Source organism: Lepus europaeus, chromosome X (genome assembly GCF_033115175.1).
Source record: "Lepus europaeus isolate LE1 chromosome X, mLepTim1.pri, whole genome shotgun sequence".
NCBI classification, from domain to species: domain Eukaryota; kingdom Metazoa; phylum Chordata; class Mammalia; order Lagomorpha; family Leporidae; genus Lepus; species Lepus europaeus.
The window spans coordinates 111,109,780-111,126,102 of NC_084850.1; the positions used below are offsets into that span (position 1 = coordinate 111,109,780).

General features: G+C 37.7%; 1 protein-coding gene across 2 annotated transcripts in view; it reads right to left on the bottom strand.

Moving 5' to 3' along the window:
* SYTL5 (synaptotagmin like 5) overlaps positions 1-16,323 on the bottom strand; it is a 266,662-nt gene that overhangs the window by 188,683 nt on the left and 61,656 nt on the right. The gene's annotated exons all lie outside the window — the stretch shown is intronic.

Sequence of the window (16,323 nt, forward strand, 5' to 3'; positions counted from 1 at the left end):
ATGATATATCTTGAAGACAGAACAAGAATAAACGTAACCCCAAAGTCAGCAAGAGGCAAGCAATAACAAGGATCAGGGCAGAAATAAATAAAATTGAAAAAAATTAAAAGTTCAGCAAAACAAAAAGCTGTGTTTTAGAAAAGATAAACAAAACAGACAAAACTTTAGACAGACTATCAAAGACAAGACAAGACAAAATTCAAATAAATAAAATGAAAACTGAGTAAAGAGACATGACAACCAAAACCACTGAAATACAAAGGATCCTAAGAAACTACTGTGTTGGGGCCAGAGTTGTGATGTGGTGGGTAAAGTCACCATGTGCACTGCCAGGCATCCCATGTGGGCTCCAGTTCAAGTCCCGGCTGCTCCATTTAAGATCCAGCTCTCTGTTAATGGCCTGTGAGAGCAGCAGCAGATGGCCCAAGTTCTTGGATTTCTACACACATGTGGGAGACCCAGAAGAAGCTCTTGGCTCCCGGCTTTGGATTGGCTCAGCTTCTGCTGTTGTGGCCATTTGTGGAGTGAACCAGTGGAAGGAAGACTCTCTCCCTCTCCCTCTCTGCATTTGCCTCTCTGTAACTCTGCCTTTCAAATATATAAATGAATCTTAAAAAAAGAAAAAAGAAACTACTGTTAAAAGCTATGCTAAGTCTATAGAATACTATACAGCAGTCAAAAACAATGAAACCCGGTCATTTGCAACAAGATGGAGGAATCTGGAAAACATTATGCTGAGTGAATTAAGCCAGTCCCAAAGAGACAAATATCATTTGTTTTCCCTGATCGGCGACAACTAACTGAGCACCAAAGGGAAAACCTGTTGAAGTGAAATGGACACTATAAGAAACAATGACCTGATCAGCTCTTGTCCTGACTGTTGATGTACAATGTAAATCTTTATCCATTTAAGTATTTTGTTGTTGTTGTTCTAGTACTAGTGGTTGAACTCTGTAATTAACACACAATGATTCTTAGGTGTTTAAATTTTAACTGAAAAGTGATCCCTGTTAAATATAAGAGTGGGAATAAGAGAGGGAGGAGATGTACCATTTGGGACATGCTCAATCGGACTTGCCCCAAATGGTGGAGTTAGAAATGTGCCAGGGGATTCCAACACAATCCCATCAAGGTGGCATCTACCAATGCCATCTCACTAGTCCAAGTGATCAATTTCAGTTCACAATTGATCACTCTGATAGGTCTCAGAGTCAAAGGGATCACACAAACAAGACTAGTGTCTGCTAATACTAACTGATAGAATCATAAAGGGAAAAAACGATCCAACATGGGAATCGGGAGACACAGCAGACTCATAGAATGGCAGATGTCCTAAATAGCACTCTGGCCTCAGAATCAGCCCTTAAGGCATTCGGATCTGGCTGAAGAGCCCATGAGAGTATTGTAGGCATGGAAAGCCAAGACACTCTGAAAAAAAAAAAGAAGACCTAAATGAACGATCTCTGTGAGTGAGAAAGAACGGGGCCATCAAAGAAAGAGGTACTTTTCTCTGAAGGGAGGAGAGAACCTCCACTTTGACTATGACCCTATCAGAATAAGATCAAAGTCGGCGAACCCTAAAGGCTTCCATAGCCTTGGCAACTCATGACTAGAGCCTAGGGAGATTACTGACGCCATAGACAAGAGTGTCAAATTGTTAAATCAACAACAGGAGTCACTGTGTACTTATGTCTCATGTGGGATCTGTCCTTAATGTGTTGTCCAATGTGAAGTGATGCTATAACTAGTACTAAAACAGTATTTTTACACTTTGTGTGTCTGTGTGGGTGCAAACTGATGAAATCTTTACTTAGCATATACAGAATCGATCTTCTGTATATAAAGATAATTGAAAATGAAAAAAACCCTGGTGTTAAATTGGAAATTGCATAGAAAATTAATTAATTTTTAAAAAATATCATGTAGGATCTCTGTCTTTAACATGCTGTACACTGTTATTTAATGCTATAACTAGTACTCAAACAGTATTTTTTCACTTTGTGTTGCTATGTGGGGGCAAACTGTTGAAATCTTTACTTAATATATACTAAATTGATCTTCTGTATATAAAGAGAATAGAAAATGAATCTTGATGTGAATGGAAGGGGAGAGGGAGCAGGAAAGGGGAGGGTTGCGGGTGGGAGGGGAGTTATGGGGGGGCATTGTAATCCATAAGCTGTACTTTGGAAATTTATATTCATTAAATAAAAGTTTTTTAAAAAAAGCTATGATAACAAACTAATAAATCTCAAAGAAATGGATAATTTCCTGGATGTGTATTTCTATATCTATATATCTAAAAAAACCTACCAAGATTAAATCAATAAGATACAGAAAATCTAAACAGACTTATAAATAATTAGACTGAAGCTGTAATGAAGTCTTCCATCAAGGAAAAGCCTAGAATATAAAGGCTTTACTATTGAATTCCACAAAACATTTAAAGAGGAACTAACTTCAATATTTCACAAAGTATCCCAAAATATTGCATAGCATAGAACTCTGCTAAACTCTTTTTATGAGGCCAGCTGCACTCTGATACAAAAATAAAAAGACAAAACACAAAAACTACAGACCTATATCCTTTATGAACACAGAAGTGAAAATTCTCAACAAAATACTAGCAACCAAATGCAATGCCACATCAAAAAGATAATACATGATAAACAAGCAGGATTTATTCCAGAGATGCAAGCATGATTCAATATTTGCAAATCAATAACTGTTATAAATCACATTAAAAATGAAGAGCAAAAAGTATATGGTCATCTCAATAGATTCAGAGAAAGCATTTCCCTTCAGATCTGCAACAAGAAAAGGATGTCTTCTTATTCAATATAGTACTGGAAATATTCATAAAAATAATTAAGAAGGACAAAAAAATAAAGGCATCAAAATTGGAAAGCATAAAGTCAAAATACCCATGTTTTCAGATGGCATGATGTTGTAGATGGAAAAACCTAAACACTGTAATAAAAAGTGGTTAGAACTGATAAATTAATTCAGTGAAACTGGTTACAAAATGAACATATAAAAAGTATCTTTTTATATGTTAATGTTAATGATGAATTCACTAAAACAGAAGTCTAGAAAGATATAGCATTCACAACAGCCAAAAAATCAAGTATTTAGGAATAAATTTAACCAAAGAAATGAAAGATCTCTAAAATGAAAAATCGTAAAACATTGATGAAATAAATCAGCAATTCAATCCCATCAAAGTGGCATGTACAAATGCCATCTCACTAGTCCAAGTGTTCAATTTCAGTTCACAATTGATCATACAGATAGGTCTAAGAGTCACATAAACAAGACTAGTGTCTGCTAATACTAATTGATAGAATAAAAAAAAGGGAGAGAATGATCCAACATGGGAAGCAGGATACACAGCAGACTCATAGAATGGCAGATGTCCTAAACAGTACTCTGGCCTCAGAATCAGCCCTTAAGGCATTCGGATCTGGCTGAAGAGCCCATGAGAGTATTGTAGGCATGGAAAGCCAAGACACTCTGGAAAAAAAAAAGACCTAAATGAAAGATCTCTGTGAGTGAGATCCCAGTGGAATAGAACGGGCCATCAAAGGAGGAGGTATCTTTCTCTGAAGGGAGGAGAGAACCTCCACTTTGACTATGACCTTGCCTAAGTAAGATCAATGTCTGCGAACTCAAAATGCTTCCATAGTCTTGGATACTCATGACTAGAGCCTAGGGTGATTACTGACACCATAAACAAGAGTGTCAAATTGTTAAGTCAACAACAGGAGTCACTGTGCACTTATTCCTCATGTAGGATCTCTGTCCTTCATGTGTTGTTCAATGTGAATTAATGCTATAACTAGTATTCAAACAGTATTTTACACTTTATGTTCTGTGTGGGTGCAAACTGTTGAAACCTTTACTTAATATATACTAAGTTGATCTTCTGTATATAAAGATAATTGAAAATGAATCTTGATGTGAATGGAATGGGAGAGGGAGTGGAAGTTGGGAGGATTGCAGTTGGGAGCGAAGTTATATGGGGGGGGAAGCCATTGTAATCCATAAGCTGTACTTTGGAAATTTATATTTACTAAATAAAAGTTAAAAAAATGCCTGTTCAAAAAAAAGAAAAGAAAAGAAAGAAATCAGCAAGGACACAAAAAAATGAAAAGATATATTCCTTCCTCATGGATTAGAAGAATCAGTATCATTAAAATGTCTATACTACCTAATTCACCTGAAAGATTCAATGCAATCCCTATCAAAACACCAAAGACATTCTTTACAGAATTGGGAAGAACAATTCTAAAATGCATTTGGAATCACAAAAGACCCCAAAGAGCCAAAGTGATCCTGAAGAAAAAAATCAATCTGGAGGCCACACGATACCTATCTCCAAAATAAACTACAAAGCAGCATAGTACTGGCATAAAAACCAAAACATAGATCAGTACAACAGAATACAGAGCCCAGAAATTAATCCTCAAACATACAGCCAACTGACTTTTGACAAAAGTGCCCAGACCATGCACCTAAAATGTATCGACATGTCAGGGAAGAAGAATTCTCAAAGATGGAGGGGGAAATAACTAACCAAGCAATCATACTTGCTGACCTCTAGGACATGGGCCAGCAGGGAAGCCAGCAAGCACATTTCTCTGAATTAGTGAGAAGAGACAGCTGATATAGGCTGGTTCACATTTTCAAAACAGAACTCTCAATAAGTAGCTTCAAAATGATCCAATTTTGTGTTTCCTAAAGGCAAAACATATAAATATTTTATGTATTCCCTATGTGTATATGTAGATATATATGCATATTCCTTATGTGTATGTTTGTATATATTACCTATGTACATATTTCACTGAAAAATTTCACTTATAATTTGTGCTGATAATATATTAAGCTAAGTAATATCAAGTTAAAACATTAGGTTATACAAAATGAAGAACTGCACAATCACAATTTTAAAATATGTACCTTTTTTCTTTACCTCCACCTCTATTTTCAGCTCACCTACTCCCTGTTTACAGTCAACAAATAAACGTTTTCAATGTCCTTGAAGACACAGATAAAACAATTGTTCCTCTTTGAAGATTTTTTTCACTTTCATAGGCAATTTTTTTAAAAAAATTATTTATTTATTTATTTGAGAGGCAGAGCTACAGACAGAGAGACAGAGGTCTTCCACCCACTGGTTCACTCTCCAAATAGCTGAATGGTTAGAGCTGGGCCAATCGGAAGCCAGGAGCCTGGAGCTTCTTCTGGTTCTCCCACGTGGGTGCAGGGGACCAAGCACTTGGGCCATCTTCTACTGCTTTCCCAGGCCTTTAGCAGAGAGCTGGATTGGAAGAGGAGCAGCCCAGGACTAGAATCAGTGCCCATATGGGATGCCGGCACTGCAAGTGGAAGCTTAGTCTACTTTACCACAGCGCCCGCCTCTAAGCAATTTTTCTTATATTTTGGTCTCCAATGGTATCCCAAGAAGATAATATATCAATATGATATTAGTTAGATCTCTACATGGAGGAACTTTGGGTCATTTATTTATGTTTTCCTCTTCTTACCTGTCTATAATTTACCACTGTTTATATAGAACATGTATTACTTTTGTAATAAGAAAAGAAACTTAAATAATAAGACTTCCTTAGAAAATGAAAAGTAAATCATTTTCAATTCAATTTCACAAACAGGGTTTCATGACTAGCATTATTTATGATGGATGACCACATTTAATCAAGCTGATCAAGAAAACAGGCAGAGTGGACAGTGAGAGAGAAAGACAGAGAAAGGTCTTCCTTTTTGCCGTTGGTTCACCCTCCAATGGCTGATGCAGAGGGTGCACTGCGGCCGGCGCACCACGCTGATCCGAAGCCAGGAGCCAGGTGTTTCTCCTGGTCTCCCATGGGGTGCAGGGCCCAAGCACTTGGGCCATCCTCCACTGCCTTCCTGGGTCACAGCAGAGAGCTGGACAGGAAGAGGGGCAACCAGGACAGAATCCAGCGCCCCAACCGGGACTAGAACCTGGGGTGCTGGTGCCGCAGACAGAGGATTAGCCTATTGAGCTGCAACGCCGGCCGCTCTATACCATTTCTTTTCTTTTTTTTTACATTTGAGCTTAGCCAAAAGGTCAAGAAGCGATCTTTTTTTAAAAGATTTTTAAAATTTATTTGAAAGGTGGCAGGGAGGGAATACAGAAAGATAAAAAATCTTCCATCCATTGGTTAACTCCCCAAATGGCCACAACAGCCAGGAGTGGGCCAGGTTAAAGCTTCATCTGGGTCTCCCACATGGGTTCAGGAAGTATTTGGGCCATCTTCCACTGCCTTCCCAGGCCATTAGCAGGGAGCTTGATGAGAAGTAGAACAGCTGGGATTAGAACTGGTCCCCGTGTGGGATGCCTCACTGAAGGTAGTGGCTTAACCTGCTATGCCAGTGTCAACCCCCATGTACAGGCCATTTCAAACACATGTTCCAAACCGAAATAACTCATATTCTTCCATTTATTACCTGTGCCTCCTTCCATATACCTTACCTTAATTGTCACTGTTTCTCCTATTGCCCAGATCTCAAAGTCATCCTTAAATTGCCTCTCACTATCCTGTTCATTTAGACACCAAGTCTTAATTCTTACTCAAAAACATTCCCCAAACCATCCTCATTTTCAGTATCATAGTTAAGTTGTTCATTTTCATTTGCCTAAGTATTTTCCACAGCATCCTACTGGTTTCTGACTCATTCACATCCTTCCTATATTATCTTTTCACTACTACCAGGTTCTTTTTTTGAATTTTCAAAAACCTGACCATGCTTGTGTATTAGTCTGACTCTATTTATATTTGGCTGCTAATATCTTTTAAGCCTCACTCTTCCCCCTTCCTCTGTCCCATAAGTGATTGACCTTAATACAGAAGCCTGAGTATTGCTCCTTTGGTGCCAGTGGGAAACTCAAGCATATAAATTCTGTTCTATATATGGAAACATTTACCTAGGCCTCACTCACTTACTAACCACCTTAAAAATTTCAAAAATGTCAAGCCATTTTCAGACTTGTGTGGGAGCCACCCTGCTCTTCCCAGAAAGCCTCAATACATAACAAATAAAATCTGTCATATCCCATTGGTGTGTGTGTGTGTGTGTGTGTAGTGTCATTGATCTCCACATATGAATCAAATTTGGAGGTGAAACTCCATCTTGTATCATAAAGGTGGCCATAATATGAGTGTTTTCCCACTGTTCCATCCCTGTCACCCAGCAAAGTACACCCCATAAGATTCTTCTCCATGACTCCCTCTCTTACCTCCATAGCCTCATCTTCTCATCTCTTCCTCCTCACACAAACCAATACTTCAGCTGCTGCTCATCCAGAACATTCCACACCCTGACATTACTGCTGACAGTATATCTCATATTCCCTTTGCCTGGAATTCCCTTCCTACTTCCACTTCCTTCTCCCCTTCTGTATTCACAAGTTGCCTTCTTTCTTCCTGTTGTCTACAATATGTTTTCCCCTCCCAGAAGACTATGTAAAATGTTATCCCCTCAGAGTTTCCATTAACTTCTCTAGGCAGATATTCTTTCCTTTTTGGTTTATGATAGCACTTAAATTATTATTGCTTACTACCCACAGAACTCTCTCCTTGTAAGAATTTGGGATTTTTGATGGCAGTGAACATTCTTTATCTAAGATCCTTGGTCTTTACATACTCTTATTAATTTTATCACTACTGGACAATATAGCTTGAGTGACATAAGTAATTTTTTTCAACAACAAAATGGATTCTTGTTAATAGTGAAAGGATAAACAGAGGACTTTGAGCTCTTTGAGACACAGCAAGAATCAGAATTTGTCACTTAAATTAGGTGCAAATAATTGTTAAGATATTGTTACATGGTTATAAATCAATTGTAAAAACATTTAAAATTTAGCCGTTAATGGCTTTCATTTCTGTAGGAGCGACAAGGTAAAATGAGTTATTTATTCCCAGAATATAACACTTCACCATTATTGAACGAGATATTCAATGATGTTTCTCTGTTTGATTTAATAGCCATAGAAGAAGCAAGGTGATCTCTTTTGCTCCATAACCATGAGATAATCAGTTAACAAATAAAATGGTTCATATACCTCATTCACCTCTCTCATAAAAACAAATTTAGAGACTATGTGTCATGATGTTTTCTTCTGTTTATCCAGTTTGCTTATTAAAGAGTTTAAAAAAAACTCCTCTCCACATAATGGCAATTATTTCTATCTTTCCTTTAAGCCACTTGAAGTCTATATTGCTATTTTCATCTAAAAACATGCCATTTGTAACATTTTGGCAAGACTTAGATGACAATCTAGAAGCTAAGCTTATTGTTATAAGAAAAATGTTAAAATGGATCATTTCAGTTATTCAACAAATATTAGCTGAACATCTACTGTATACCTCTATCATAACACTCAATCCACTCTGCTCTGGTGATCTATTTACAAGTCTCTCTCTTCCTGCAAGTCTCTAAGCTTTTGAGCACAGGGGCCATTCTATTTTCATATAATATCTACTACTTTATAGTGGGGTGGCACATGAATCTGGTGCTGAAGGAGAGGATTTGCTGTCATGACATTGTAAAATTCACAGATATCTGATGTGTGGAAATCTTGAAAGTAACAGGATGATGTAAATTTAAATTACTAAACTGAAGTTCAAAAAATCCATAACATACATACATATAGGGAAGAGATGTAGCTTTAGAGAACTTCAGAGAAGAACTTTTAGAGTAAAGGTGAAAGCAAATGATTTTATAATCCAAAACCTCAGTGAGGTGTGCTAATATATTTACCTAAATGCTAAGGAAAATACAAAAAGTAAAATTCTTGACTACTGTCACAGCTTCTATACTTCTATACACTCTGCAGCCATGGGAGGAATGGTACCAGGATAAATCCATAGACTCCAACCTTTATCAAGTTCTAAAGCCTGCATGGCAATCATATTTCCGTTGCTGGTTTCTTTACTCTCCACTAGTGTGTGTGTGTGTGTGTGTGTAGTTTCCATGATTTGCTTCAAATCATATTTTCCCTCACTTGCTATCTCATGATAGTAGATGTTCTTAATTCCTTCAAATATTCCATGAGGACCCGTCATTCCAGTAAAATTTCACTTTACTATAAGCATTTGTAACTCTTTACCTAGGAGCCTCCATATCAGGTGGCTTGGAGAAGACTGGGAATCCTGAGAAGTTAATGCACCTGGAATGGCTCTCAAACAATGACAGATGGGAATTGGAGTAGAAATATTTCAATTCACTGTCCCTGAGATTATATATATATATATATATATATATATATATATATATTCCTAGTGTTTCCCAGTAGGATTGAAGTTTATTTACTCATAGCAGAAACCTGTTTCATAGCAAATATTTTTTGACTTACTTCCCCTCCATGTCTCATTTCCTTAATTACTTCAATTATGTTTCTTGGAATTAATGTCCCAATAAACTACCTGCACACAAATCCTGTATCAGTGTCAGCTTCTGGGAGTACAAAGTTACTCTCCTTCAGCAAAAGCACTAAGCTTCTACAACACATAGAGAACAGAGATCCCAGCCCTATCTCAAGCAAAGCTGGTTTCATGATCTGGATTCCTCAGTTATACAGTTAACTAGATCCATATTCATACTTATCTCTTACCCAATCAACTCAGTGGAAGAGCTGCCTATTGCTTTGCTTAAGGTTATTTCCCTAATCTGTTATGTAGATTTATTAGTTTTAAAGCTTTTTAACATTTTATTTTGATATAATTTCAGACTTTCAGAAAATTTCAAAAAAAAGTACAAATAATTCCCCCTATTCAATAAGGCACATTTTATTAGTATTAACAACCTATAGTGACTTTGCAAGAATTTGTTCATTTATATTTTCATTTTGTGCAGATGAGTTGAATTAAAACAAGTAAGATAATGCATAAATCTATTGAACTAGGTCCATAAGAAACCGCAGTTCCCAAGTTCTTCCTAGGGAGGGAAAAAACTGGACCATGCAAGAGGGTAGGGGAAAAGGAGATGAGAGAACTTGGCCAAGGGTATAATGTTACAGTTAGAAGATTAGGGGCAGGGTTACAATACAGGACTTCTGGATTCTTAGCAGGTTTTCTTTTGTTTTTGTCTTTAAATCTTGGGAAGGTTTCTCAGGAATGTGAGATTTTGTCCTTGACAAAACTTTCTAAATGGACTGATAACATCCTGAATATAAAAGGTTAGGAAAAAACTCAATTATCTTTCCTCAAGTTCCCTCTCTTATCATTTAGTCAAGAAGTTGAGTATAGTTATTTCAAAGCAATACAGGGAGATAACCGATTAAAGTAATTGCAAAGATATTGATTTTTTTCACTCACTCAAAGGTCATTATCACATTATTCTTCCTACTCCTGCAAAAGCTCCTTCCTAAAGTCACCCAAAAATCTTCCTAATATTTCTAAGCTGCAAACGTAACTTCATAGAAAGAAAAACAGCAGCATATAAATCACATTCAGAAAATGGATATGATAGTGTTTTATGAACAATAATGTCTGTTGTAAAAATTATTAATACAATTTGCTTGGCTCACAAACTTGTCCCAGATCCATTTCTGAGGCATTATAATGTAGTGATTAAGAATATTCATTTATCTGCCCAAGAAATGTGGTTCATGTTCTGGCTCTACCACTTGTTGGCCATGTGACCTTAAGCAAGGGATTTACCCTTTTAACCTCAAAATTTTAAACCTACAGAGTGATAAAAGAACTTACTTCACACATTATGATGATTAAAGAATACAATGCAACTCAAAAAAAAAATCAACCACATAAATACTGTGTTTTTTTCTGTTTGCTAATAGACCACAAAAGATATTCCCACCACAGATCACTTTTTAACAATTGTAGATGCTTAGGGATAAAGGTAGCTTAATCTTGCATTCCAGGAATTTACCCAGAACATGAAACCAGTACATATTAAATAGTACAGAAAACCAATTACCAATGATTTGCACAGACATGTATAAAATTTGAATATCTCAAAAAAGAAATTGATATTTAAAGATGCAGCCCCCTATCCCTTAATATTTTTATTCAGCTGTATGTAACCACACAATGAATTAGCTTTACAACTTTTATAAAAGCAGGATCTCCACTATTTGCACATGGGAAACATAGACTCAGGCAGCTCCATTGCTTGCAATTACTATTTGCTGTGTTTTACAAAAGAGACTCAACCCAAGCTAATAAGTGGCCTGCAGTGTCAGTGAGCACAAGATACCAATAATAGGAAAACACAATCTTCTTTTTTCATTGATTTTAGAGCTGAGAGGAATTCATGGATTCTTGTAGAGGCTGAGAATAAAGTCAACACAGCAAAAAAGATATCCGAGAGTCAGAAAGCAATCTAATCTGAAGATACTATTAGAACAACTTCATTAATCCAAATATGAAACTAGATGTAGGTAAATGATATTTAAATTTAGCTTTTGATATTGCCCTGAATATTGTCACGATCATTATAACAAATTTATCATTAAAATGCATATTTTAGAGATTGACATGGCCTAGAAGAAAGGTGATAAAAATGTCAAAGATTATGGATAGATATCTAGAGAAGGGGAGCTATACTCAAGAACTCAGTTTTGGAATAGGGTAGGGAGCACTATTTGTGGGACTACAGAAACTTGATTTGAAGCTCTGTCAGAAAACTTGGATTTTAAAAGGGGTAAGATTTGGACTGCATAAGAGTTGAAAAACATCGAAATGCAAACTATGCATATATTTTGACTTTCTTTGCTTGCAAGACTCATCCTTCCTGAGAAGGTCCACTCTACCCAAAGGCATATCCTTCTTCTAGCTTCTTTTAATAAAGTCTAGCATAGGGAATAAATGCAACATTAGCTGATAACAAGGGCCTTAGTCCTAGAGTATCTGTAGTTCTAACAGGTGCTAGAAGGACAATTAGATTTCATGCCCAAAAGAATGTCTTATGAAGGGGAAATGTCAGGCTAAGTATCCCTTAAGGACTTCCACTGTATTACATTGGCAAGACATTAAAGTTATTTGATATTACCTGACTGAAAAATATGATACAAACTTTTCCTGAGAAGATGAATGCACACATACCTATAACAATAAATACAGCACCATAGTTTTCATCAAGAATGTGTCATTCTGGGTCTTGAAACACTTAATTTAGGTGAAAGTTCATTTATAACTTAATCTTCATGAACAGAGGTAGGTAATATTATAGTGTGGTGTTTAAATTAAGGACCAGCTTCATTCTCAATCATCTATGTGATCCTAGATAACATACTTAACCTCTTAGCCTTGTTCCATCAACTGTGAAATAAGGATAATAATAGTAATTACCTCACCAGGTCATTGTAAAGATTAAATGAGAGAATACATGCTCTAATTTAATACAGTGACTGGTATACTAATAGAAATTATGTTCTTATTTTCAGACAAAAAGACAGGTTCTAAAAAGAAAACCTTATCCAATTAACTAAAATGCTTTTTCCCATTTTTAAAAGATTTGTTTACTTATTTGAAAGTCAGAGTTACAGAGAGGTAGGGGCAGAGGGAGGGAGAGAGGGAGGGAGGGAGGAAGGGAGGGAGAGAGAGGTCTCTTATCCACTGGTTCACTCCCCAAAGGGCTGGAACAGCCACAGCTGGGCTAATCTGAAGCCAGGAACCTGGAACCTCCTCTGGGTCTCCTATATGGGTACAGGGGCCCAAGTGCTTGGGCCATCTTCTGCTGCTTTCCAAGGCAGGGATCTTAATAGGAAGTGGAACAGCAAGGACTTGAATTGGAGCCCATATGCGATCCCGTGCCACAGACAGCAGCCTTATGCACTGTCCCTTTCTTCATTTTTATTTGTTTATTTCTATTCTATTTAAAATAAAGACAGAGGGAAGAAGAAAAGGGAGTTGGAGGGGAGGCAGAGTGGGAGAGAAGGGGGGAGAAGAGGAGAGAAAGTGAGACAGATATCTAGCATCCACTAATTCACTTTTTGCAATAGGCAGGGCTGGACTAGGCCAAAGCTGGGAGCCTACAGCTCAATTTGAGTCTTCCACATGGGTTTCAGTAATGCAAGTTCTTGATCCAACACCTGATACCTCCTGGGGTGCATTAGCAGGAAGCTGGATTGGAAGAGGTGGTGAGATTCAAAGCCAATCATTCTGATATGGGATTATAGGTGTATGAAGCAGTTTTTTTTTTAAACTTTTATTTAATGAATATAAATTTCCAAAGTACAGCTTATGGGTTACAATGGCTTCCCCCCTCCCATAACTTCCCTCCCACCCGCAACCCTCCCCTTTCCCGCTCCCTCTCCCCTTCCATTCACATCAAGATTCATTTTCAATTCTCTTTATATACAGAAGATCAGTTCAGTACATATTAGGTAAAGATTTCAACAGTTTGCCCATATAGCAACACAAAGTGAAAAAACTACCATTGGAGTACTAATTATAGCATTAAATAACAATGTACAGCACATTAAAGACAGAGATACTACATAATAGTTTTTTTGAAAAAATTAATTAATTTTCTATGCCATTTCCAATTTAACACCAGTTTGTTTTTTTCATTTCCAATTATCTTTATATACAGAAGATCAATTCAGTATATAATTAGTAAAGACCTCATCAGTTTGTGCCCACACAGAAACACAAAGTATAAAAATACTGTTTCAGTACTAGTTATAGCATCACTTCACATTAGACAACACATTAAGGACAGATCCCACATGGGGTATAAGTACACAGTGACTCCTGTTGCTGACTTAACAATTTGACACTCCTGTTCATGGCGTCAGTAATCTCCCTAGGCTCTAGTCATGAGTTGCCAGGGCTATGGAAGCCTTTAGAGGTCGCTGACTTTGATCTTATTCCGGTAGGGTCATAGTCAAAGTGGAAGTTCTCTCCTCCCTTCGGAGAAAGGTACCTCCTTCTTTGATGGCCCCGTTCTTTCCACTGGGATCTCACTCACAGAGATCTTTCATTTAGGTCTTTTTTTTCCATGATATCTTGGCTTTCCATGCCTACAATACTCTCATGGGCTCTTCAGCCAGATCCGAATGCCTTGAGGGTTGATTCTGAGGCCAGAGTGTTGCTTAGGACATCTGCCATTCTACGAGTCTACTGTGTATCCCGTGAAGCAGTTTATTAATTGCTGTGACAAATGGCCACCTAACTAGCCAAAATTATACTGTCCAATAAAAAGAAAAATAAACTGTCCATGATGTCAGTAAAATGTTGACAAAGATACCATTTAATAATACTTAGACAATCAACAAAGTACCAAAATTTACTTAGACTTTGTAAAAATAACCAGTTAAATCATACAGGTTAAATGTTTAACATTTTAACCTGTTTCCCATTTTCTATTTATTTCAACAAATATGTATTAGATGCCTATTATATCCCTGAAGTCAGCATATGAGAACTTAGATAAAGATAATATAGCTGTTGCCTTCAAGTATCTCATAGGCTTCCTGAAAAAAAAAAGCCATGTAAATAAATAATCTAATGAATATATACATACATATATGTATATATGATGACAGAAATGAATGTAAGACACTGATTTATCACAATGTACAGAGTTGACAATATGGTGGTGGTGATGAAGGTGAATATTAACAAACATTTAGAAGCAACATTACATGTACTCTAAGGAACTACATGGTCCAGAAATCTTCAAGAAATGTCCCAACATAATTCAATTCAATAGGGAAAAAGACAGTTTCAACAAATGGTGCTGGAAGAATTATATGCTCATATGAGAAAAAAGTAATCTTCAACTTTACCTTAAATCATGTAAAAAATTAACTTGAAATGAGTCACAGATCTAAATATAAGGGATAAAACTAAAAAAAAAAACTTCTTGAAGAACACATATGAGAAAATCTTTGTAAACTTCAGTTAAGCAAAGAGTTCTTGGAACACAAGCATGAACCATGAGAAAAAAACATTGATGTCTCATCAAAATAAAACTTTTTTGGTCTTAGGAATAGACTATTAAGAAAATGAGAAGGATCCAAGATGGCTAAATTGGGAGAGGATGCATTGATTTTATCCACAGTGAAATACCACAAGAACAAAAGAAAGATCATGTTCTTGGGTAACTCATTTAGAGAAATTTTCAATGGAGAATGGACAGAGCAGAGACTCTGTGGAGCAGTGAGGAGCGTGGACAGACATGCAGGACCCAGCTGCATTCCACCAGCAACTCCTGCAATCAGTGGCCAGTGGAGAAAAGCCATCTTCCCAAGGAAAGATGAGAGGAGGCAGATGTGGCCTGCACCACCGGTGGTTTTGACTGAAGGAGAATTCCATAACTTCCCACTGACTTTGAGTCCAGACGAGGAAACTGGCAGGAGGCAGAGTATCAACTTAGCTCTGTTAAGGGAGGCCACGTTGCTTCCCATCCCTCCCCCCACCAGAGCACCAGACTCAGTTTGTTGAGGTAGAGCTGAATCCGATCTGTGTACTGACTTGGTGAACGGTGAGCAGCTCATTCGTGGGATTGGACAGCTTGTAGGGCAGAGAGCAGACCCCCTGTACCCTGTGAATATGGGAGTGCTATGCTTGTGTTGTGGAACTGAAGGATGTGGGATAAGATAGGTTCCTGGGCACCTGTGCTATCTAACTCCCAAAGCTCAAGGCTCCCTGAGTGCTGGGGACAGACCTAGAAGAAGGATCTGGGGTCACATCTGTGTGCAGTTTCTGTGCCTGAGCAGGTGGGATGAGTAGGTATCATGAGCTCACTCTAGGCAGTGAATCAGCTGGTTCACCTTGGCACAGAGAAGGGCCAAGCCTTAGGGCTATGAACACACCAGCCAGCATTAACATTCCCTCCCACTACTGATTATAGTGGGAGATGGACCATGCCCAACTAGGATGTCACTCTGGACTCTTGTCCCACCCACAAACAGTGGCCAGAGTTGCCTGGCTCCACCCAAGACAGACTTCTGAATTTGATGTAAGCTACAGGTATTCCCCCAAGCCAAAGAGGCATATTTAAAAGAACAAAGCCTTCAGAGAAGACAATAACAAGTGTTTCCCCAGATGCGTAAAAATAGATGTAGAGGGCCTGGTGCTGTGGCATAACAAGTAAAGCCACAGCCTGCAGTGCTAGCAACCCACATGGGTGCCAGTTCAAGACCTGCCTGCTCCTCTTCTGATCCAGCTCTCTGTTATGGCATGGGAAAGCAGTAGAAGATGGCCTAAGTAATTTGACACCTAGACCCATGTGGGAGATCAAGAAGAAGCTCCTGGCTCCTGGCTTCGGATCGGCCCAGCTTCAGCCATTGTGGTCATCTGGAGAGCG